The sequence below is a fragment of the Mesocricetus auratus genome, unplaced genomic scaffold (assembly GCF_017639785.1).
Source record: "Mesocricetus auratus isolate SY011 unplaced genomic scaffold, BCM_Maur_2.0 Super-Scaffold_100003, whole genome shotgun sequence".
NCBI classification, from domain to species: domain Eukaryota; kingdom Metazoa; phylum Chordata; class Mammalia; order Rodentia; family Cricetidae; genus Mesocricetus; species Mesocricetus auratus.
This window is the reverse complement of record NW_024429188.1, coordinates 42,398,317-42,425,110: the sequence shown is the minus strand read 5'-3', so window position 1 is coordinate 42,425,110 and position 26,794 is coordinate 42,398,317. Positions and strand designations below refer to the sequence as shown.

The window sequence follows — 26,794 nt, the reverse complement described above, 5'->3', positions numbered from 1 at the left end:
CAGCTGCATATATTATTCATAATAGCTAGACCATGGAAACAACCTAGATATCCCTCAACTAAAGAATAGATAAATAAAATGTGGTACATCTACACAATGGAGTATTACTCAGCTGTTAAAAAGAATTACATCAAGAAATTTGAAGGCAAATGGATGGAGCTAGAAAATCATCCTCAGTGAGGTAATACAGACCCAGAAAGATAAATATGGTATATACTCACTCATAAGTAGATATTAGCTGTAAAGGATAACCAAGCTATAATGCACAGCCTCAGAGAGGCTAAGTAACCAGAAGGGTCCAAAGAGCGATAAATGCATCTCCTTGGAAAGGGGGAAATAGAAGAGATCTCCTGGGTAAACTGGGGGCAGGTGGAGATGGGGACATGAGAGAATGGGTTAGAGACAGGTTGGAGGGGGAGAGTGATGAAAGAGATGTCTTGATGGGGCAGGGCCTTTTGGGGTCAGGTAAAAACCTGGTACAATGGAAATTCCCACAAATCTACAAGGATGACCCCAGTTAAGACTCCTACCAATAGTAGACAGGTATCCTGTAATCAGATTTGTAACTACCCCAATTGTCATCAGAGAGCCTTCATCCAGTGACTAATGGAAACAGATGCAGAGATCCACAGCCAAACACTGGGTTGAGCTCCAGGAATCCTGATATGCCATGCTTTGTTGACACCCATGGGATGTCTGCCCGTTTCTTAATGGAAAAAGAGGAGTGGATTGGGGCAGGGGCATTGGGGAGGGGAGGGAAGGGAATGGGAGGAAAGGAGAAAGGGAAAATTGCAGTCGGGATGTAAAATAAATGAATTAAACTTAAAAAAAAAAAAGCTGCTCCAAAAGTGCAATACCACAGAGAGACACCAGAGGGAGCAAAATATTGTAAAAAAATCAGAAAAATGTAATTAGTAAATCTTTACAGTGAGTAATCTACATATTCAATCCAGATGTCTGAGAGGCCTCCAGAATCTCTAACCTCAGGATAATTGAGCCTTCTACTATGCAAAGCCAACCATTAAAAATGTACAGAAGTCAGTATTTTCTCAAACAGGAAGATAAGAAATGGAACTAAGAAATGTGGCCCACACAAAGCACAGAATGCATTCCCAAAATATGACTCAATAGAAGGGATATAAATTAAGTGACAAGTAATTCAAAATATCTGGCACAAAGGTATCAAGATCAAAAACTTATGTATGAACAAAATGAAGATATCAAGCAAAGCAATAGATAATGTAAAATCTAAGTTAAAGAATAAAATATGTAAACAGAGAAAACTCATGGGAAGGCTCCAGCAGCAGCCTTGATAAACCAGAAAACTGGATTCTAAAACTTGAAGACAGGAATCTTGAAATTATAATGCAGAAGAACAAAAAAGAAAATGGATGAAAAAGAATGAAGAAACTGTAAAGGATGTGTAGGGCACTATCAGATAATTCTTTATAAATATTAAGAGATAAAAGAAGGAAAGAGAGAGGGAAAAAAGCTTATTTGATAAATTAATGGGACAAATACAGGAAGAGAAATGGGCCTGCAGACTAAGAAATTCAACAAAACCAAACTACAAAGAATCCATAGAACTTGACACTGGCATGCATCATAACCAAACTGTTATAGGTGAAATATGTAAGTGGGGTACAGATCTAAACAGAGAATTCTTAGTAGAGGAAATTTAAATAGCCAAGAAACACTTAAAGACATGTTCAAACATCCTTAGCCATCAGGGAAATGCAAATCAAACTATTTTGAAATTTCACTTTACTCCTATCAGGTGTGTAAAACAAATGACAGCTTACGCTGGAGAGGATGTGGATTCAGGGGAACCCTCCTCCACTGCTGGTGGGAGTGCAAACGTGTACAGCCACTTTGTAAATCAGCGCAGCGGTTTCTCAGAAAATTGGGAATCAATCTATCTCAAGACCCAGCTTAGATGATTCTGTGGGCTGTGTTCTCCTGATGTCCTTGATCCCCTGCCTCCTACAATCTTTCCTCCCCCTCTTCTGTGGGATTTCCCTGGCTCCACCTAGTGTTGGCTATGGGCCTCTTCATCTGTTTCCATCAAATGGAGGATGATTTTCCTCTCATAACAATTGGGCTAGGCACCAATCTATGAGCAAACAGAATATCATTAGGAATTATTTCATCAACTTTTTTTTCCCAGTAGTGTTTGGTTCTATCCTGGGTCTCTGGGCTGTCCTGCCTCTAGTTCCTGGTCATCAAGGAAGGCCAGAAGAATAGTCTCCACAACTGAACTTTAAAATCTCTAGGAACTAGATAAAAGAAGAATTAAGATGAAAGTAAAACGAGAAAACAAAAAAGACTACAAAACATCAACAAAGCAAAGAGCCAGTTTCTTGAAAAATTAACTACAAATGCTGAAAAGGATCTAGAGTAAAGGGAACCATCAGTCACTGACAGATTGACAGTGGAATTGCAAACTGGTTCAGGCACTCTGGAAACCAGTGTGAAGAATCTTCAAAAAGCTAAAATAAATGTACCATATGACCCAGCTAAGCCATTCCTCAGTATATATCCAAAAGAACCGACATCCTATTCCACACATACTTACTCAGCCATGTTAACTGGTACTCTAATCACATCAGCTATGAAATGGAAATAATGTAAATGTCTTCCAACTGACTAATGGATAATGAAAATGCAGTTCATATGCACTATAGAAAACTATTCAGCTGTAAAGACAAACATAATCATGAAATTTCCTGGTAAAGGGATAGAACTAAAAAAAGAGTATACTGAGGGAGGTAACCCAGAATTAGAAAGACAAATGTCAGATGTTCTCTCTCATCTGCAGTTACTAGCTCCAAGTCTTCAGACATGCATATATAACCTGGAGTAATTACAGAAAGCAAGAAAGTAAAAAGAGGCTACTTCAGGGCAGGGAGCAATAAAGAGGGAAACAGCAGGGTACAAGTGATCTAAAGGGAGAAGTGGTGGAAAACGAGAGGGCTTTAATTGTGGTTCAGGGGAGATAAATACCGAAGAAGGGAGTAAAATAGAAGAAAGAAACTATCTAAATAAACCTACAATACATGTAAGTCAGTGTATAAATAGACACATACATTTTAAATGAAAAATTCTCCATCGGATTGACAATGTTCCCTTTAAGAGCCAAAGACTATCTAACAACAACAACTAAACAAAACAAAACCCACCCCTAACCATGATAATTCCTTTTTTGAGTTCTTGGTCAGAGTTGTCCAAGATATTCCCAAAACATTATAGGCTATTGCTATTGTCCTTGATTGCTCCCCTCTGCTCCACCCCACACATACAAAGTAAATCCCTAGTACTGAAGACACCATGTACTTCAGACTCAGGACTCTGCCTCCCTGAGCAAGAACTGACCTGAAAGCCTCCTCCCTGAGGATTAACTTTCATGGTACAAGAAGGATCCATGCAAGTTTCCAAAGGAGAAAAGTACCTAGCTATGATGGCTATTAATCACAACAATGATAAGTATGATATAACCCTAAGGATGCAATAATGACACACATGCCTTGGTGGTAACCAACAATCTCTAATTGGGCTTAAGGCTCATTCAATGAGAGGGAGATCATGCCTAGTACTGGAAGCATAACCAAGTACCATGAGCTAGTGAAGTCATTGATATTGGAAGAAAACTTTTAAGTGCTACTTTACTAAAACAGTATAATCTCTAGCAACATCCTCAATACTTATCCTTATACCCACAGATAAGCATCATTCTCATCTATTATCAAAGAAACTTCTCTTTGCAACAGCTAGAGATCATTACAGAAAACCATAACGAATCAAAATGTAGAATCGCAGAGCACAGTTCCAACTGATACATCTACAATACAACTTCTGCACCTAACACTCAGGGTGGCAGAGAGATTTTTAAGAGACAGAAGAATAGCAAGTTTTCTTTGAAGCTGTGTCTTACAGGACTGTCAGAAGCAACAACATGGCTTCCTAAACATGACCTAAAAAGGATGACAAAAATAGACATGGTTACATTAAAGGGACAAAGCTCAGGAGATTTTAACCCTAGACAAAGAACTACAGGCAACTAAAGGATGCTGATGGTGGGAAAAGTGGTTTTCCCCAAGAACATACCAACTGGTGATTCAGTACAAATGGTCAGCCCTGAAAACATATATACATACAAGTAACATTATATGGGCTGAGTAGGTTGTGTTTATATATTTAGGTACACACACACATATATGAACAATAATGAAAGAAAAATGCCATAAATTTGAGAGAGAGCAAAGGGTTGCATATGGGAGGAGAAGAGGAAGGAAAATGAAGGTAGAATGACATAATTAAATTATAATCTCAAAAGCATATATATATATATATATTATAATAAGTTTTGAAAAGATAAAATTGCCAAACATTACCTAGAGTGTGAATAAGATATAACATTCAAAACTCACTGAAAGACATTATAACTGGAGCTGAGGAGATGGCCCAGTGATTATAGTACTTCCTATGCAAGCTTGAGAACCATAGTTGGAATTTTCAGAACCTATGTAAAAATGTCAGGTGGGCATGGCAGTCCAAGTTTAATTCCAGAACACAGAAGGCAAAAACGGGATCTCAAGAGCAAGCTACATATCCAGACTAGCCATGCAGGCAAGCTCTGTGTTCAAATAAGAGACATTGCTTCAATGTATATGGTGGAAAGTGATTGGAGAAGACACTGGGTGTCAATATTCCTCCACACACATGCACACACATGTGTATATGTACCTGCACACACATGAAAACATGCATATATTCATGCACACACACCACACATATGGTAAAACTATCACAACTGATGCCATAAAAATAACAGGATATAAGAAACTGAAATAATCACATGTCAACAAATTGGATGACATAAAAATATTGATAAATTTCTATAAATTCTCAACATACCAACATAGAACAAAGGAAAAAAATTTTAAAAGTCTGTACAAATGTGACTGGTAAATAGAGTGGATTAGCAATCCAAAACCTAGAGCTGGAAGTCTAAGTAAAGACAACACAGGCCAATACTGCTGCTGAGCACAGGTGCAAAAATACTCAACAAAAACTAGTAAGCCAAGCAGACCAGCATATGACAGTGTTTATAACATGATGAGGTGAGATTTATCCCCACCATATGTGAATATGTGAAAATAGTTAATATGATAAGCCACATAAAAAAACAGAAAATCCACATGATCATCTCAATATTACTGAAAAATCATTTTGACAAAATGCAACATCTTTCATAATAAAAGCATTCAACAAAGTAGGAAGAGAAAGTCATTACATCAACAAAACAAAGGCTACATATGAAGAGCTCATAGTTAAGATCACTTTCCATGATGGAAAACTGAAAGGTTTTCCTTTAAAATAAGCTGAAAGCAAGGCGCTTATTATTATTACATCTATTTAATATAGCATTCAAACTCTATCCAAAGACGTTAGCCAAGGAAAAGAATTAATGACATGTAAATTAGAAAGGGGAGAGTAAAATTGTATCTGTTTGTGGGTAAAGTGATTTTATATGTAGAAATTCCTGAAGATACCATAAAACTCTTAAAACTAACAAATGAATTTAGCAAAATTGCAGGATCTTAGTAAACATGCAAAAAGCTGTGCTTTCATCTGCTGAAAATGAGCAATCTAAAATGAAAATTAAGATAACTGCATTTCAATAGTTTCAAATTTTTAGGATATGCAGAAACAGCAACAAAAGTTAGGAACGATTTATGCACTGAAAACAATAAAGCACAGATGAAGAAATAGATTGAAAGACATAATGTATTAATAGACTGGAAGACTTGATAATATTAAAATGTCCATGTTACCCAAAGCAATCCACAGATTTGGTGCAATTTCCATTAAAAATTGACATTTTTCTATAAAAACAGAAGGAAGAATTTTAAAATCTATTTAGCTCATGTAGCAACGCCCAATTGCTGGGACAATTCAGAAAAAAAAACATAACAAACTTAGGGATCTCACACTCCCTGCTCCCAAGTTACATCACAAATGGAAATAAAACAGTATGAAACTGACATAGAAAGGCAGACATATACCAGTTTGGAAATGAGTAGTGAACCAGGAATAAAAGGACACATATATAGTCGAAATATCATTCATATCAATGCCAAAGCTGCATAATAGAGATAGTCCTTCAACAGATGGTACTGGAAAACATGGATATGTATGAACAAGAATCCTGTTAAGAGAGGAAAGAGGGAACATATGAGCAAGGGAGGTCAAGATTATTATAGAGAAATCTACAGAGACAGCTTAACCAAGCTCATGGAAACTCATGAACTCTAGACCTACAACTGTGAAGACTCCAGGGGACTGAACTAGGCTCTCCATATGTGGAAGAAAGTTGTGAATCTTGTACTATCAAACCCGGTACCTGAGCTAGCTTGTTGGAGCCTATTCCCTAGGGTGGGATGACAAGTTCAGTCTTAATGCATGGGAGAGAGTCCTGGCCTATGTTGACACCTCATGGGAGCCCTTATCTCTGAGAAGCAGAGGACTGGGGGTGGACTAGGGGGAAGTGAGGGAGGGTGGGAAGAGGCAAGTGGGGTGCAAGGAGGTGTGGGAGGAAGAATAGTGGTTGGAATGTAAAATAAAATCAAATAATAAAAATATGGGAAAAAGAATTAAATTGTATACTAATCCTATACCATACATAAAAACAGACTCTAAATCCATTAAAACAGATTAAATAGACTAAAGACCTAAACTTAGGGCCTGAAATTGTAAATTCTAGTATAAATGAAATACAGAGGCAAAGTTTCACAACATTGGTTTTGGCAATAATTTTTGGTTGTGACATCAAAAGCACAGGAAAGAAAATTAAGTAAATAAGCAAATGGAACTAGATTCAGTTAAAAAGCTTCTACGCAGCAGATATTTATCAACAGGTCCGGTGTGGTGGTGCATGCCTTTAATCCCAGCACATGGAAGGCAGAGCAGATGTTGAGTTCAATGCCATCCTGCTCTACAGAGCAAGTTTCAGGACAGCTATGGCTATGGAGAGACCCTGCTTCAAAAAACAAAACATAGTTAAGAGGTAATCTACAGAATAGAAGAAAAATGTAAAACCTGTATTTCAGGTAAGAGAGTTGTATGCAAAATAAAGAACTCATAAAAGTGAGCAGAAAAAAACAAACCCATGCTAGGGCATTGGTGGCTCACACCTTTAATCCCAGCACTCAGGAGGCAGAAGCAGGCAGATCTCTGTGACTTGCAGGCCAGCCTGGTCTACAGAGTGAGTGCTAGGATAGGCTCCAAAGCTACACAGAGAAACCCTGTCTCGCAGCTTCAGGTGAGCTTGGGTCCTCCTGGGGACCCCTTCCCTGCCCATCACCTGCCCCTTCAATCTTCCGTGGCTGCTCCTGGCATTGAGAGGACCTGCCCACACAGGAAAGACCACCTGGCTTCAGAGAGGAAGTGAATCCTACCAGACCCCATCCTCCACTCTCCCCATAACCGTGCACTTGGCTTCAGGGAGACCAAGGGAGACAGAGAGACCCCACCTGCACCCACTGGAAGAAGGGATGGGAAGACGACAGTATAAGAACACACTGAGCAATAGAAAGACGAATATGACTCTACCAGAATATAGAGACCCCACACCATCAAGGCCTGAAGAGCACAACATAGATGAATCAGAAGATAGACTTTAAAAACTATTTTATGAAGATGATAGAGACCCTCAAAGAGGAAATGAGAAAATCCCTTAAAGAAATAGAAGAAAAAACAAAGAAAAAATACATGAAAAGGAGGAAAAGACGAACCAAAAAATTCAAGAAATAAACAAATCTCATGAAGAATCTAAAGACAGCAAAGAAAAAACAACCAGACAAATGAAGGAAACAACTCAAACAGTTGAAGGCTTGAAAGCTGAAATAGAAACAATAAGGAAAACACAGAACTAGCAGATGCTGGAAATAGAAAAGCTGGGTAACTGATCAGGAACTACAGATGTTAAGTATAACCAATAGAATACAAGAGATGGAAGAGAGAATCTCAGGCGTAGAAGAGTCATTAAAGGATATACAGTCATCAACCAAAGAAAATCTCAAGATCAACAAATCCCTAACATAAAATATCCAGGAAATATGGTACACTGTGAAGAAGCCAAACTTGAGAATAATAGGTATAGAAGAAGGTGAAGAAATACAGCTCAAAGGTACAGAAAATATATTCAACAAAATCCTAGAAGAAAACTTCCTTGACCTAAAGAAGGATATGCCTATGAAAATACAAGAATCTTACAGAACACCAAATAGGCTAGACCAAAGAATGAAGTTCCCTTGCCACATAATAATCAAAACATCAAACCTACAGAAGAAAATATTAAGAGCAGCCAAAGAAAAAGGCCAAGTAACATATAAAGGCAGACCTATCCGAATTACACCCAACTTCTCAATGGAAACTATGAAAGCCAGAAGATCCTAGACAGATGTCCTACAAACACTAAGACAACAAGCATGCCAGCCCAGACTACTGTACTCAGCAAAGCTTTTAATTACCATAGATGAAAAAAACAAAATATTGCATGACAAAGCCAGATTTAAACAATACATATCCATGATTCAAGACCTACAGAAAGTACTGGAAGGAAAACTTCAACCCAACGAAGATAACTACACTCACAAAGACACAAGCAATAGATGATCCCACTTTACCAAACACCAAAAGAAAATACCACCACCAATAAATAAAAAACAAACAAGAACCAACAATCAATGGTCACTAATATCCCCCAATCTCAATGGTCTCAATTTGCCTATAAAAAGACACAGGGTAACAGAATGGATATGAATGCAGAACCCATCCTTCTGCTGCATACAAGAAACACATCTCAATGTCAAAGGCAGCTGTTACCTCAGAATAAAGTGCTAGGAAAAGATTTCCAATCAAACGGACCCAAGAAGCAAGCTGGTGTACCACTTGTAGTATCTTACAAATTAGACTTCAAATTAAAATCAATCAAAAGAGATGAAGAAGGACATTTCATATTCATCATAGTAAAAGTCCATCAAGATGAAGTATCAATTCTGAACAGCTATGCCCCAAATACAAAGGCACCCACATTTGTGAAACATTACTAAAGCTTAAATCACACATAAAATCTCACACACTAGTAGTAGGAGACTTCTACACCCCGCTCTCACCACTAGACAGGATCTCCAGACAGAAACTTAACAAAGAAACAAAAGAACTAACAGAAGTTATGACTGAACTGGGTTTAACAGACATCTATATAACATTCCATCCAAACACAAAAGCACATGGAACGTTCTCTAAAATTGACCACATAATCAGAAACATAGTAAAACTCCACAGATACAAAAAATTGGAATAAACCTCTGTATTTTATCAGACCACCATGTGTTAAAATTAGAATTCAACAACAACACAAAACACAGAAACCCTACAAACTAATGGAAATTGAACAATGCACAATTGCACCATCCCTGGGTAAAGGAAGAAATAAAAAAAGAAATTAAAGACTTCCTGGAATTCAATGAGAATGAAAACACAACATACCCAAACTTATGGGACACTTTGAAAGCAGTGCTGAGAGGAAAGTTCATATCACTATGTGCCCACATGAAGAAACTGGAGAACAGTCACACTAGAGAATTAATGGCACAACTGAAAGCTCTAGAACAAAAGGAAGCAAATTCATCCAAAAGGAGTAGATGCCAAGAAATAATCAAATTGAGGGCTGAAATCAATAAAGTAGAAACCAGGAAAACATTGCAAAGAATCAATGAAACAAAGAGTTGGTTCTTTGAGAAAATCAACAAGACAGACAAACCTTTATGCAAACTATCCAAAAGGCAGAGAGAGAGCATGCTAATTAACAAAATCAGAAATGAAAAGGGGGACATAACAACTGACACTGAGAAAATCTAGAGAATCATCAGGGAATGCTTGGAAAACCTGTACTCCACAAAATTCGAAAATTTAAAGGAAATAGACAATTTTCTGGATAGACATCACTTGCCAAAATTAAATCAAGAACAGATAAGCAATCTAAACAGACCTATAACCCCTAATGAAATAAAAGCAGTCATCAAAAGTTTCCCAACCAATAAAAGCCCAGGCCCAGATGGCCTCAGTGCATCAGAAATTCAAAGAAGAGCTAATTCCAATACTCCACAAAGTGTTCCACACAATAGAAGCAGAAGGATCATTGCCAAACTCTTTTTATGAGACTTCAACAACCTTGGTATCCAAGCCACACAAAGACACAACTAAGAAAGAGACCTACAGACCAATCTCCCTCATGAATATTGATGCAAAAATACTCAATAAAATACTGGCAAATCAGATCCAAGAACACATCAGAAAACCCATCCATCATGATCAAGTAGGTTTCATCCCAGGGATGCAGGGATGGTTGAACATACAAGAATCTATCAATGTAATCCACCATATAAACAAATTGCAAAGGAAAACCCACATGATCACCTCACTGGATGCTGAAAAATCCTTTGAAAAAATTCAACACTACTTCACGATAAAGGTCCTAGAGAGATCAGGGATAACAGGAACATACCTGAACATAATAAAAGCAATATACAGTAAACCAACAGTTAACATCAAACTAAATGGAGAGAAACTCAATGCAATTCCTCTAAAATCAGGAACAAGACAAGGCTGTCCACTCTCTCTATATCTCTTCAATATTGTACTTGAAGTTCTAGGTAGAGCAATAAGACAACAAAAGGAGATCAAGGGGATACAAATTGGAAAGGAAAAAGTCAAACTTTCACTATTTGCAGATGATATGATAGTTTACATAAGTGATCCAAAAAACTCCTACAGCTGATAAACACCTTCAGCAAAGTGGCAGGATTCAAGGTTAACTCAAAAAATCAGTAGCCCTATTATACACAGACAATAAATGGTCTGAGAAAAAATTCAGAGAAACATCATCCTTTACAATAGCCACAAACAGCATTAAACATCTGGGGATTACTCTAACCAAACAAGTGAAAGACATGTATAGCAAGAACTTTGTGACTCTAAAGAAAGAAATTAAAGATACCAGAAAATGGAAAGATCTCCCATACTCTTGGATTGGTAGGATCAACATAATAAAAATGGCAATCTTGCCAAAAGCAATCTACAGATTCAATGCAATACCCATAAAAATACTAGCAAAATTCTTCACAGACCTTGAAAGAACAATAATCAACATTATATGGAAAAACAAAAGACCCAGGATAGCCAAAACAACCCTGTACAATAAAGGAACTTCCGGAGGCATCACCATCCCTGATTTCAAGCTCTATTATCAAGCTATAGTCCTGAAAACAGCTTGGTATTGGCACAAAAATAAACAGGTAGATCAATGGAATCGAATTAAACACCCTGATATTATCCCACTCACATATAAACACTCAATTTTTGACAAAGAAGCTAAAATTATACAATGGAAAAAAGAAAGCATCTTCAACAAACTGTGCTGGCGTAACTGGATATTCGCATGCAGAAGACTGCTGATAGATCATGTATATCCAGGCACAAACTTAAGTCCAAATGGATCAAAGACCTCAACATAAATCCAGCCACACTGAACCTCTTAGAAGAGAAACTGTTGAATGAATTGGTACAGGAGACCACTTCCTGAACATAACACCAGCACCACAGATACTGACATCAACAATTAACAAATGGGACCTCCTGAAACTCAGAAGCTTCTGTAAGGCAAAGGACAAAGTCAACGAGACAAAAAGGAAGCCCACAGAATGGGAAAAGATATTCACTAACCCCATATCTGACAGAGAACTGATCTCCAAAATTGACAAAGAACTCAAGAAGCAAGTCTCCAAAACACCGAAGGATCCAATTAAAAAGTGGGGTACAGAACAAAATAGAGAATTCTCAATAGAGGAGTCTAAAATGGCTGAGAGACACTTGAGAAAGTGCTCAACATCCTTAACCCTCAGGGAAATGTAAATCAAAACAACTCTGAGATACCATCTCACTCCTGTTAGAATGGCTAAAAAACACCAACCACAATTTATGCTGGAGAGGATGTGGAGAGAGGGGAACACTCCTCCATTGCTGGTGGGAGTGCCAGCTCATACACCCACTTTGGAAATCAGTATGGAGATTCCTCAGGAAAATGGGAATTAGTCTACCACAAGACCCAGCAATTCCACTCTTAGGCACATATCCAAAAGATGTAAATTCATACAACTAGGACATCTGCTCCACTATGTTCATAGCAGCATTATTTGTAATAGCAAGAACCTGGATGCAACCGAGATGCCCCTTAACTGAAAAGTGGATAGAGAAAATGTGGTACATTAACACAAAGAAGTACTACTCAGCAGAAAAAAACAATGGAACCTTGAAATATGCAGGAAGGTGGTCAACACTAGAAGAAACCATCCTGAGTGAGTCAATCAAGTTACAAAAAGACAAACATGGTATGTACTCACTCATATATGGATTTTGGACATGGATCAGGGGAGTGCCAGCCTACAACTCCACTGACAGAGAGTCTGGGGAACAGGAAAGAACCTAAGAAATATGCATGGTACCCCAGAGAAGAGGAATGAGGCAAACTCTGCTAAGCAAAATGGGAGCCAGGGGGAGAGGAATGGAAGCTGGGAAAAAGAGAGGGGGAGAAGAGGAGGAGGGAGGAGTTATGGGGGAGCAAGAAGATTGAGTTGGGGGAAGAATATGGTAGAACAGGATGAGAAATACCATATTAGAGGGAGTCATTTTAGGTTTCAAGAGAGATCTGGCACCAGTGATATCTCTAGTGATCTATAAGGATGACACCAATTGGCAAACTAAGCAATAGTGGAGAGACTACCTTAAATGCCGATCCCTGATAATGAATTTGACGACTCACTACCTTATATGCCATCCTAGAACCTTCATCCAGTGACTGATGGAAGCAGAGGTGAACACCCACAGCTAAACACTGAACTGAACCCCTGGAACCCAGTGACAGAGAGGGAAGGAGTAATGAGCATAGGGGTAAAGAATGGGCTGGTGAATCCAGCAGAAACATCTGACCTGAACAAGGGGGAGCTCTTGGACCCCAGAACAACAGCTGGGAGGCCAGCATGGGACTGATCCAGACCCTCTGAATGTGAGTGTCAGTGAAGAGGCCAGGAAAGCCTATGGGGCCCTGGGCAGTAGATCAGTATTTGTCCCTGGCATACAAATGGACTTTGTGTGTCCATACCACAAAGAGGGATGCTCTCTCAGCCTGGACTCTTAGGGGAGTACCTGAACCCTGCCCTGAATGAAATGACAGACTCTGGATATCCCCTATGTGGAAGGGAATGGAGATAGGGTGGGAGGCTGGGGGGTTAGCGGGGGGATGCGGGAGGAGGGGAGGGAGAGGGAGAAAGCTTTTTCTAAAAAATGTAATAAAATATAATGAAAAAATATAAAAAGAAACCCTGTCTCAAAAAAACAAAACAAAACAAAAAACAACCCCACTATAATACAGACAAATGACCTGAACAATTCTTCCAAGAACAAATGGCTAATAGGTATATGAAAAAAAATCCCAACATGAATAATCACAAGAGAAACTCAGGTGTTAAAATTTCACACTTTTAATATGGTTTTTGTTTGTGAAAAGACAAACAAACAGAAAAATTATTTTGTTCCCTAGCTCTTACAATGTAAAAAAATATAAAACATAATTAATAATAGTGTGTTATATTTATGGTTTTTGCTAATAACTAGATTTATAGCTGTTCTTGCAACAGTGGATGGATAATTAATTATCTGATATGGTAGATATGCTCATTTATTTACCTACTTATATATACCTCATGACACATTTTGTATAGTCTATGCAAAATTAGGTTCACTTTCTTTTTAGGCTGACCTACAAAATAATGGTTTTATTATAAATTTAATATTAAAAGTTAAACCCTTAGTCACTATTACATGAACTATTAAATGGTATATCCACCAAAAACAGCATTGAATTTGTTTATTAAGCTACAAATAGATTTGTTAGATTCAACAATCCCACTAGATTTAAAAAAACAGAGCTTAAATATATGCTATCTAGAGGATATTTGTTTCAAACATAACGTGCCTACACTGAAAGTAACTGGATGGAAAAGTTATGCAATTGAAATAGCAAGGGTTTTGCAAATAGCCTGGAATAGTCTGGAATCTCCTGTACTGCTACCTTTGTCTCTCAGTTGCAAGAATTCCAAGCATATGCTCCCGCAATGAGCTAAAATGTAGTGTTTTTTTAAAGCACGGTATGTATATTGATATCAGATAAAGTAAACATCAGAGAAAAGTAAATTATCTGACAGAAAGAAGAACATTAACATAAAATTATTGCTGAGAAAAAGAAAAGTTTAGAAGTTAGAGGGCTAAGAATGGCATAGAAGAGACAGAGGTGGACTGAAATGTGATGTCAGGTTACAGGGAAAAAGTACAGAAGTGTTGTTCAAACCTCAACTAACATCTTTCAGTGTTATCTTGTATAAACACACAATATCAACAACTATAATGTTGATCTCATTTAGATCTCCCATGTTATAAGCAATTGTTTGTGATTATATACATTTTCCACATGTGTTGCTTCCTGTAATGTTTAGGGGACTGGAGAGACGACTCAGTGGTTAAGAGCGCCAGCTGTTCCTCCAGAGGACCTGGGTTCAAGTCCCAGCACCCACATGACAGCTCACAATTTTCTATAGCTCCAGTTCCAAGGGCTCTAACACCCTCATACAGACATACTTGTATGCAAAACTTCAATGCACATAAAATAAAAATAAGTAAATCATTTAAAAATTACATTATTTCCCCCATCAACCTTTCCCTTCCCACACACCACACCAGTGCTCTCTTTTAAATCATGGTCTCTTTATCTGATCGTTGATGTGTGTGTGTGTGTGTGTGTGTGTGTGTGTGTGTGTGTATGAGTGTGTGTGTGTGACTGTGTGTGTGTGTCTCTCTCTGTGTGTGTGTGACTGTGTGTGTCTCTGTGTGTGTGTGTGTGTGTGTGTGTGTGTGTGTGTGTATCTGTGTACAACCTAAGGTTCAGGGATCATAGCAGGAGAAAAGGTGGTACATTCATAAGAACCAGAGGAACAGGAAGATGGCTGTAAAGTATTATGTCTTAGAAATGTCAGAAAAGCTACACTCATGAATTTTTCAACATGGCTGCCTCTCTACATATTCTTTAACTTCCTGTAATTTTTCATTTTAAATATGGCAATGCAGTACTCACTATTCATACATTTATGTACATGTTATTGAACTTAAGGGGTCATATCTAGTACCCCTAAATCAGTCAGGCCATCCCTCTGCAATAAGGCAATAAAAAGAGCCAAATTAATAGTGGAAAGCAGAAAAAGATTTATTCAGTATGGCCACATTGGGAAGAGGAATAAGAGATCCAAAAAGCCCTTCAAATCAGTCTTCAGAGCCCTAAAATGGAATTACAGTTTAAATAGAGTGCCAAGGATATAAATACATTAACAGTCCTGGTCAAGATGTGATTCCTCACCCACCACTGACCCATTATTATCTAGGATACAGTTTCATCCTGTTCTGACCAGTTTGTAGAACTTTGTGAAATCTCTTTCCAGGACACAAATTTCCCTTCTGTCTGAGGCCTTTTCCTTCTCCCAGCATGCTATTCCTTAGAAAATTCTCATTTATTTGGGGTCTAATAGTCAGATTGAAAGACTCACGTGTCTTTTTGTGTACAGTAATATTTTTTAATTTTGAAATTATAATACAAATACATTATTTTCCCTGTTCTCCAACTCCTCCTATGCAACTTCTTTATTCTCCCTCAAATTTATGGCATTTTTCTTTGTTCTTACCTATATGCATATTCATAAATATACGTGGTCATCACATACAATGTTACTTGTATGTATATGATTTCAAACAAATCTCCCTAGAGGCTGACTACTTTTCTTCCTAGTTGAAGTTCGTCATATACCTAGGCCATACTTTCTTTTCTTGGCTTCCATGAGAATCGTCCACAGTCTTAATAAAAATACATATGTATATATACAGATATACATACATACATGCATACACATGCATCATTTGTCTTTAAGCTGGTTTAATCTTTATTATTTATTACCAATTTTTTAAATGGGGACTACCTTTTCTACCCAGGCTGGTTTCAAACTCATAGACTAAAGCAGTCTTTCTTTGCTCAGTTTAATGGGTCTCTAGTACTACAAACATACCTCTATACCTGACTTACCAAACACTTTAAATGACAGTGGAAACAGAGTATTCACATTTTAAAGCTCCAACATTTTATATAAAGCATTCTGGCCACAGCTTCATTTTCTGCTTGGATTAATCCTTAATGAGAAAATTCATTATCAAGTTCATATTCTTTAGTTAACCAATTCTCTAGGTCTACATAAATAAGACACATTTATACTCTATTTTTTAAAAAATAATTTATTTTATTTTATGTGTATGAGTTTTTATATTTCTCTGTGTACTACTTGTATGACTTGTGCCTGAGATCAGAGGGGGCATTGGATCTCCTGGAACTGGAGTTATACATGGTTGAAAGCTACCATGTGGATGCTGTGAGTTGAACCAGGGTCCTCTGGAAGGGCAGCCAGTGCATTTAATCACTGAGCCATCTCTCCAGCCCTCATATTTATATTTACATGAAAGTATCTTCCAAATATTTTTCCAAATCTTTTACTCCCATCTTCTGATAAAGACTACAAAGAATTAAATAGATTTCCTACTGTGCATTGGATGGCTAGTGCAGTAAAACATTTTCAGTCCCTCTCCTCCACAAATAAACATACAGCAAAACTTCATTTCACACGTAGCAGGAATGGCAAAGCTGGAGTGAAAGGTAGGGAGATCTCTTGAGTTTGAGGCCAGCCTGGTCTACAGAGCAAGTTCCAGGACAACCAGGACTATGCAGAGAAGCCTGGTCTCGTTAAACAAAGAAACAAACATGAATGAACTGAATTTCTATTACAATGAGCAGCTCATTTGTAGTTCAAGCTAGCCTATAATTTATTATGTATGTCAAGCTTGCCTTAAACTCAGAGAAATTTCCTGCCTCAGCTTTTGGAGTATAGCAATTACAAGTTCATGCCACCAAATCTGATTCATTCAATTTGTTATTTTAGAACTGAGAAAAATGAAAATGTGATGCATTTACACAATGGAGAGTTACTTAGCTGTAAAAAAAGAGAAAATACATCATGAAATTTGCAGGAAAATGGATGGAACTAGAAAAATATTCTGAGTGAGGTAACCCAGAACCAGAAAAACAAACATGGTGCATATTCACTTATAAGTGGATATTAGCAGGAAAGTAAAGGATAACCATCTCCCTGGGAAGGGGAAATAGATTAGATTTTGTGAGTGAATTTGGGGCTGGTGGGGATGAGAACAGAAGGGATAAGGTGGGGGCCTATGGGAAGACACACAGAGAGAGATGAAATTGGGGGGCATTTCAGGGATGAGGTAGAAATCTAGCGCAATGGAATCTATGAGAGTGACTCTAGCAAAGACTCCTAGTAATGGAGGACACGGAGCCTGAACTGGCCATCCCCTGTAACCAGGCAAGACCCCAAGTGGACGGATGGGGACACCAAGTCAGCCACAAAACCTTCAACCCACAGCCTGTCCTGCTTGCAGAGTGTTCTGGGACTGGAGCCTAGAGACCAGGAAGACTTCATCCAGAAACTGATGGGAGCAGAGGCAGAATCCCACAGTAAATATTTAGACGGTGCTCAAAGAGGTCTGCAGAAGAGGGGGAGGAAGGATCAGAGGAACCAGAGGGATTAGGAACACCACCAGAACACGGGCCACAGACTCAACTAACCAGAACTCATGGGAGTCTGGCCTGGGTTCTCTGCATATATGTTATGGTTGAATAGCTTGATGTTCTTGAGGAATTCCTAACAGTGGGAGATTGGGCTGTCTCTGCCTGCCTGCTTGTGGCACCCTTTCCATTGTACTGGGTTGCCTTATTCATGATATGTGCTTGATCTTATTGTAGCTTGTTATGCCTTGTTTGGTTGACATCCCTAGCAGGTCTGCTCTTTTGTGTGAGGGGAAGTGGGGTGGGCTGGGGTGGGGGGTGGAAGGATGAATCTGAAGAAGAGGGAAGGTGGGGAGATACGGGGGGGGTGGGGAGAGAAAAGAAAAAACAAATGAGCTGAATTTCTATTCCAATTCCAACTAATCCAAATAGCCTATGCTGTTGCTTCCCCTGCTGTTATATATAAGATCTAAAACCTGTAAATTAAAAGCCTAGAGATACACAGTAGAAACAAAATATTACTACAGAAGTCATAAAAACAAAGAACTACCTCTTCTCCCTTCTTGGAACTGTACCAGTGGTAAATCATAAGCCTCCAGCAACTATTATCACATGTCCCTGGCTGTGCTAACATTAACTTGTCAAGTTAATTGCAATTTAACCTGAGAATATCAGACATTTTAAGTTTTAGGTCTTATTGCTTCATAATACAATTCTATCAGTATCAGCATCTTTTTTGAGATAGAGGCTCACTTTTTAGCCCACACTAGCACATAATTTATTATGTATGCCAAGCTTGCCTTAAACTGGAGCTCTTCCTGCCTCTGCTTCTTGAGTACAGAGAGTACAAGCGCATGCCACCACACTTGATTCATTCAATTTATGACTTTAGAACTGAGGAAGAAAGTCCTAGAGTTTTATTATTTTCAGATCTTTGGCAGCACCGTAAGTATAAGATTATGGGTGCAATGTTAAATATGTATTTTACTTTCTCCCTCTGAGGAATCAATAGAAATGCGTTTACAAAAGTATAAGAGTTTACATTTAAGTTGTATTTCCACTGCACATTCCACATCTGAAAAGAGTTTGCAATGAATATCTCCTTAAATTTTTCCACCACAAAATGCTAATATGAAAGTTCAAAACCTGAAGCTGGAATTGCAGTTGTGAACATGAGTGCTGGGAATTGAACCTGGGTCCTCTGGAAGAGCAACCAGTGCTTTTAACCACTGAGCAACATCTCCAGTCCCTATAAGTCAATTTTTATATTTCTATGGAATCAAAGGTATTGAGACAAGTTGGGAGTAATAATGACGCAATACATTAAAATTAAATAAACTGGAAGCTAGAGAGATGTCTCAGTGGCTAAGAGCATGGGCTGCTCTTCCAGAGGACCTGGGTTCAATTCTCAACACCCATATGGCAGTTCACGACAGTCTATAATTCCAATTCCAGGGGATCTAACACTCTCACATGTAGCAAAACAACAATCCACATAAAATAAACATTTTAAAAATATGTAAATTATAAAAATTAAGTAAACTGACAATAATAAAGATAATCTAATAATTATTAGCCTTGACTGTATATACGGACAGAGATTGAATATATATGTGCAGATGTGTATTAAATTCAGCAACAACCATTAAATATATTAGTATGATACATTCCAGCTGGATGTGATGGCACACACCTGTAATCTCTGCCCTCGGAAAGTGGAGGCCAAAGTCATCCTCAGCTATTAACTTGGGCTGCACAAGACTCTGTCTTAAACCAAAGGAATTTAAAAAAAACAAATATGTAATTATATACAGCCTCTGTAAATAAAAATCTTATGTCACAGTTCATATGTGAACTGGTTTCCAGTGAAATAATGTGGGGTTTAAAGTGAGGAGGGAGACTAGAAGATAGGGCAGAAGAGGGGTAGGCAAAGGGATAAATAACACTAAGGATGTTTGAAAAAAACATATGGGAACAATTAATTTTAATTGCTTATTTATTTATTTAACATCCCAGCAGAAGTTTACCCTCTGTTTTTAAAGCTTCTCTCTCTGTGTGTGTAATATATTGTATTATATCACATATTATTGTATATTAAATATAGATGTTTAACATATATTAAAGTAGTTTCAGGTAGATGTCAAGAAATACCATAGAATGGGAAAAATTCTGAATTCATCTTGGAAGATACCATATAAATGCAAAATATTGACAATAAGACAGAATGGAAAAACAGAAAAGACTGTCCTTTTATAATAATATTTTTGAAAATCCTCAGTGTAACAATATGACAGTATGAAATTTACAAAGTGAATATGAAATAATGAACTTTGAATTGATATGAATAAACGAAGTTTTATGCCATCCCAGAAACTCCTATTTACTTTTCTCAACAAAGAAAATAATTTCTTTTAAAAATAAAATCCTAGTTATCCAGGTGTGGTGGCACATGCCTTCAATCCCAATATTTAAGAGGCAGAGGCAAGTGGATCTCGGTGAGTTCGAATCCAACCTGGTCTACAGAGTGAGTTCTAGGACAGCCAGGGCTGTTATACACAGAGAAACCCTCCCTCAAAAGCCAAATAAATAACTAAACAAACAACTTAGCAATTCATTCCCCTCAGTTAGATACAGTACTTTTTAAAATCATGAATAATAATGCTTGTCCACAGAACCTTCAGCCAAATTACTTAGCTGTAAAAATAGTTTATTTTATATGCACCTAGCTTTTCAAACTATCAGGGACTCTTTCTAAATAACTAGTATACAGTATATGCATGTATGTGCATCCTTTATAAAACCTGGTTAGTCCGGAGGTGAGAGTGAATACAAATAATAACCACAGTAATTAAGTGAATTTAACCAGTAGTTTAATAATTCAGGGCTATAAAAGGATATAGAGACATTAACACTTGCTGTATAATAGTTGTTAGCAATGATTATTATAAAATGTCCATTTTCTCATTGTTAATCTGTGAAATTCAATTTCAGGTTTCAATTAATATTTATGGAAATTTACAAAGTGTTATAAAATTCTATCACAGAATAAAACAGTGACAAAATATCTTCAGTGATGCACTTGTGACTAGGAAACTAGTATGAATTGTTATCTTTTGAATGACATTAGTTCAAAGAGCACTAACAAATCATAAAAATATAATGAGAATTCCATGTAACCATTCCTTATAAATACTAATTTACAATTTGCAGTGTTTGGTGTGTTGCTAAAATACTTGAAAAATAAATTCTACTCTTTGTTCTTCTTCCCATATTGAAATAGCTATCAGTATCTTTTGCTTAGTGGGGAAGTTTATGCTCCTGGACAATTTAATACAAAGAGAATTGTTGGATCAAGGTTATGATTCCAATAATCTCCCATCACAAAATTTTAGACATGTGCTCAAGAATAAAATTTTTCAGTCCACTGACATCATAAAGATCATATTTAGAATATGATCGTTTTAAAACTGCATACAAAAGGAAGCATCCAGTCATAATCAGAACCCTTGAGTACTCTTTCACTCCTGTAGCCTGCTATCACTTTTGACTTCGCTTTAAATAAAGATCCCCTGCTACTTTGCAATCTGTGTATTTCCAATCTTTGAATAAGAAGCTAAGAAACTGGAAACACTCCACCAAACGCCCAACTATCAGTAACAATGAAATGACAATTTTAAGAAACAACAGTATTTGCTGAGGCTAGAAACAGTGAATTGTTGTTCGTTAGTACAAATTTATCAAGCAAGACTACTGTGTTCAGAAAAAATACAGAGGCCTCAAATTTGAAGTTTAGGTAAATTGCTTTTTGGAGCAAATATGGATATTTGTTGCATCTGTAATTCTAAAATGTGAAGTGATGTTAGGGGACATACAACTTTTTTGATATAATACAGATGATCTTCAACTTGTGATCACATCTCAATAACTCAATCAAAAGGTCAAAACTTAGTGAATAAAAACTGTAGCTAATGCACATAATCTACTGAACATCGTAGCATAGGACCACAGTATGCTAAAGAGTATTGGGTTTTTTTTTCTCATGGCTGACTGGCAGCTACAGATTATTACAACTGTCCAGCATTGCTAGAGAACCATAAATTATGGGCATAGTCAAAGTTAACCCTGGCAACTTTGAAAATGTCTGTAAAAGTTTCCCTTGGAGACTTTGAAAGTATAACACCTGTGCTCTTCAGGTGGAAGTATGGGTCAGGATCTCTGTGTACTAATAGAAAGCACATAGCAGCTGTGGAAGAGGATGCAGAGGAAGATGAAGAGCATGTAAGATTCCTAAGTATAACTGGAAAGTGTTCTGCCTCCTGGCAGTTGTAGGAAGATTCCACAGAAAAAAATAAGGGAAAGTAATTGATAAACAAGCTGACAATGAAAAGAAGGAGTGTCATAGTTACAATGTCTAGTGCTGTGACAAAACACCATGACCAAAAACAAATGGGGAAGGAGTATATTTCATCTAACAGATTGTAGTCTGTCATCCTGGGAAGCTGGGGAAGGGATTCAAGGCAGAAGAACCTGGAAGCAGGAGCTGATGCAGAGGCTAGGGAGGAGTGTTGCTTACTGGCTTGCTCCTCCTGACTTGCTGAGCCTGCTTTCTTATAGAATCCAGGACCATCAGTCCAGGGGTGGCATGACCCACAATAGGCTAGGTTCTACCGCACTAATCTTAAGTTAACAAAATGCACCACAGGCCTGAGCACAGGGACATTTTCTCAATTGCGGTTCCCTCTTCTAAAATGACTCTAGCTTATGTCAAGTTGACAAAAGTCAACCAGAACAAGGAAGAAACTAAAGCTCCAGTGAAGAAATCTGTACAAGATACAAATGCAGAAAATTCAAACCACGGTGGAAAGGAATTAAAACTATAAAACTAAGATCCTTAAAGAAAATCTTCCTAAAACACCAAAAGGACTTAGTTCTGTAGAAAACATTAAAGCAAGATTGCAAGCAAGTGTAGGAAAAGGTGGTTCTCTTTCCAAAGGAGAAGCCAAGTTCATCAATTATGTGAGGAATTGCTTCCAGATGACTGACCAGGAGGCTAGCCAAGATCTCTGACAGTGGAGGAAGTCTCTTTAAGAAAATGGTTTAAACAGCTTGAAATATTCCGTCTTACCTCATTTCTGTAGCAAATGCTATGTGGCCTCTCCTTTTTATAATGCAAAGAGAAAACTTTCCCTACCATGTTTGATAAATGATGTTCAGGTTCTAGCTTCACCAAGTACGTGTTGTCTAAAATGACGGTTTAATATTGAAGGGTGGAATTCTACACTTTGCTTGGTTTTAATTATGTATGGTATGCTGTGATAGAATATTGGTTTTAATTATGTATGGTCTGTTTTGATAGGATGTAGTAATAGTAGTGGTCAGACAAAGAAATGATAGAAAGACAAAAGGTGGGATAAATAGTATCTTAGTAAAGAAAAATAGTTTTTACTGAATTCATACTACATTTATACAAATGCAATAAAACTTGTGAACCAAATTATAGTAAATCAGCAATCATCTCTAATTGAAGTATGGTTTGTTATTTTTCTATATGAAAACATTAGTTTACAATGGCTAACCCAAACTTAGGGAATGTAACCATTTTTTAACACAGCAAAGAATTTTAGAAATGCACTAAAGTAAGTTTTACAAAGGTTTACGAATGAAGTTTAAACATACGTTACTTGCCAAACATTAACATACACATTAACATCTTAGAACTTTGACATGTATCAATTTCAAGACCCTAATATAGTCCTTCCCTTTATCAGACACAGTAGTATATGATAAATGGAGTTATATAATTTAATGAATCAAAATTCATGTTGCTCATAGAATTTATCTGGAAATGGACTTTGGAGAATATTAATAATATAAATTTCTGTCTATTATGCTAGTTTTATATAAAATACTTTGATTATAGCCATGTTTTACTATGCAGTGAAGATGTATATTTGTAATATATGTTAACTTAATTATTTTTGCCTTCTTAGAAAACATTCTCATATGGCCCAGGATAGGATGATTGTAAACTAACTTCTATAACATGTACATTGCAAAGTTATTAGTATTTAATTTATTAAATTATAAATACAGTATAAAAAGTTTGCTCACTTCAAGAAAGTTAACTGCTATAGGCAATCCTTTCCCCCTTTAATCTAATGGTAATGTGATGGATTTTTCCTCCTTCCAACGAAGCATACAATTTCAAGAATAGGTATGACTTTTGTATGAAGCCTTCTCAGACAACCCTTAGCCTTCAGTGATATCCCTGTACTTTGATTTTTTAAGCCCTTATTACGTATTTTTCTGTTCTAATTAATATATTTTATCTGGCAGGGTTAGAATTGTTTTCATCGGTCCTTTATGTTTTATCTCAGTTACTGCTCACTGGCAATTGGACCCAGAGACTTGTGCTTCTAGTACATGCTAGATAAGTGCTCTGTCCTGAGCACCACCAACATACCCTAGGGCCGGTTTCTAATCTGCTTTCTTCAGTTTCCACCACAGTGATGGACACTGAGTAGAATCTCAAAAGTGAAAGGGTAATAAAAGTCTCTGAAAATAAAATTTTTAAAAAAGCAAGCAAAAACTAACTTCATTCCAGAGTTCAGTGTTTATCAAGTTCCTTAACAGCACTTGGAAAACAAATTATCATTTTATCATGTGATTATGACAGTCTGTATGAATGCTCTGGGATATGTGGTAACTATCTGGCCATATTCATTTCCATGGAATTGTCTTCCTTTAGACCCAATAGTATTTCAAATAATTAAGAGTAGAATTCATCAAGGCCTTTCCCAAAAAGAAACCACCTCTAAGTTTAAAATCTAGTGCACAACAAATAATTCAAACTGAGGTAGAAAACTATTTTTCCCTGGTATTGTACTTTAAACACAAGAGCATCTCAAACACAAAAGCAATCAATGCAAAGCATTTTGTCTAAAACGATCAGAAAATTGGTGTTGTTAAATTGCCAGATTTAAAATCGACAGATTCACTAGCCAAAGTTACCTAATCGCAAATGGCATCTATATTCTTTTTAAAGTTCTTTAGCTTAAAGGGTTACTGAAAGCTAAATTTAGCTTTCCCATCATTGTGCTTTTCTCTCACCACTTCTTTTTAGATAAGAGACCTGAAATGGCTTAAAACTGTCAGGGTGGAAGAGAGTGAGAGAAAAGAACCCATCTTTCCTTGTCAGCCCACAAAAGTGCCTCACAATTAAAATTACACATCACCTCAAATTGAGTTCACTTTTGAAAAGGGTCAACTGGGAACTGGAAATTTTCTCAGCCATCTACTTTTTAAAAAGCTGTCTCACACTTTAAAAATAACATGATTGTCAAAACACCTTGTAACTTTAGAACCTTTTCTAATCATGGTATCCAAACTCTCATTTCGGGTGTCTCATGCCAAAGTTTTTGGGAAGTGACAACTTTCAACTGTAGCCCTATTTTAAGGAGAACAAATAGATCACAACTATCCTTATTTTTATTAGGAGCATCTTAAGTTGCATCAACACATTTTTGAATACAGAAGTAAGTCATTCTAGATGAAGAGTACTTTGTAAAACGTGTTGTGTTCCCCATGTCAATCATCTACTTTACCTACTTATTAAGTTTGATGTTGCTAGTTTTGTCTTATTGCCATTATTATTACTATTATTTAACATAACTAGCATCTGCCTAGTTTTACATGTTAGGAGTCACGAGCTAGGGATATGGGTTTTAGAAGTTGATTGTACACGAGTATAAAGAATACTAAAAATTAAGGCACCACTTAATTATTGTCATAAAGCAACAACAACGTGGAGGTTGGGCTCTTGACAAGCCTGAGGTCAGGTCAGACTGTCTCCCGAGACCAAGAGTCAGAGACATAGTTAGAGCAAGCAGAAATGGGTGAACAGGGCACTAGGAAAACCTGTCTCGAAATCAGAGCCCAAGGTGCACAGCTGTACTTAAAATCATCAGCATCTAAGAAGCCCTGCCAGGCCTTAATCCACATGTTTCTGGAAACCAGGGTTGAGATCAGAAAGTGGTGCCTTTGAGAAGGAAAACTATCTGGAAGAAATTACCCGCAAGCAGAAAGATGAAGAAGGGTGTTAGGAGCTTCTGATTGAGAAAGCAGTGCTTCACTGGCCTTGCTGGGGCCCCAGAGACCCGGAGACCAGAAAACAGCTCCAGCACCAGACCGTGCCACTACTCACCCCTACTCTCCTAAGGTCTCGTTGTCGCCCTGCACCACACAGCCTTGGCGGAGGGGAAAACTTTCCCCCTCCCCCGCCGCTGAGGATGGAATCCACCGGCGAGAGGAGGCGGCGTCGCAGCTGTCCAAGCAGGGCCAGAAAGGCGCTGGGTGTTTGAGAAGCAGCCTGGTGCTTGTGCCTCTGGGGGCCACCAACTTCACCACCATCGACTTGGAGGGCCGGGAGGAAGCAAAGGAGACAGGCCTTCGCCCAGCGGACCGAACTCTCTCCGGATACTACTAGGCCTGAGCTTCTGGCAGGACCATCTGCTCTGGTCCCCTCAACAACAGGACCCTCAATCTTAATTCCAATTTCTTGGCCCCCGCCACCACAGAACAGTGGCTGCTCCCTCTTGGGGCCACGATAGCAGCTGCATCCTCGTGCTCCTCTTCCTCTGGCGCTGCTGCCTACACACACAACCCGGCGCAGTTACCACCAAGGCGCCTTGATCGCCGTTTCTTAGCAACCGCGCGCATGCGCCCCACCCCGCCGGGGACCACTGGTGCGGCTGTCTGATCTTGGTTCGCGACCTAGAAAAAGTGAACAAAACCCCACTTCTTAGGTAGGCTCGAATGTCAAGGTCAGAGAATGGTGAGGAAAGGTCGGGGATGCTTTGAAATGAAGGGACCTGAAGAATTAGTAGGAGATTCACTACCGTATGGGCATCTGAGCTATGGAGAATATTTTTTGATTTGTTTTCCTGCAGTCTTTTCTCATACTTCTACCAGAGTGAGCTTTATAAAACTCCCATCTCCCACTTTCCT

At 37.9% G+C, this 26,794-nt stretch overlaps 1 protein-coding gene across 2 annotated transcripts in view; it reads right to left on the bottom strand.

Annotated features, from left to right (window-relative positions):
- Zc3h12b (zinc finger CCCH-type containing 12B) overlaps positions 1-26,472 on the bottom strand; it is a 190,196-nt gene extending 163,724 nt beyond the window's left edge. For both annotated transcript variants that reach the window (XM_040744216.1, XM_013121302.3), the window contains exon 1: positions 25,992-26,472. The gene's annotated coding sequence lies outside the window, so the exon portion shown is untranslated. The remainder of the gene's footprint in view (positions 1-25,991) is intronic.
- Between the last annotated feature and the right edge of the window lie 322 nt (positions 26,473-26,794).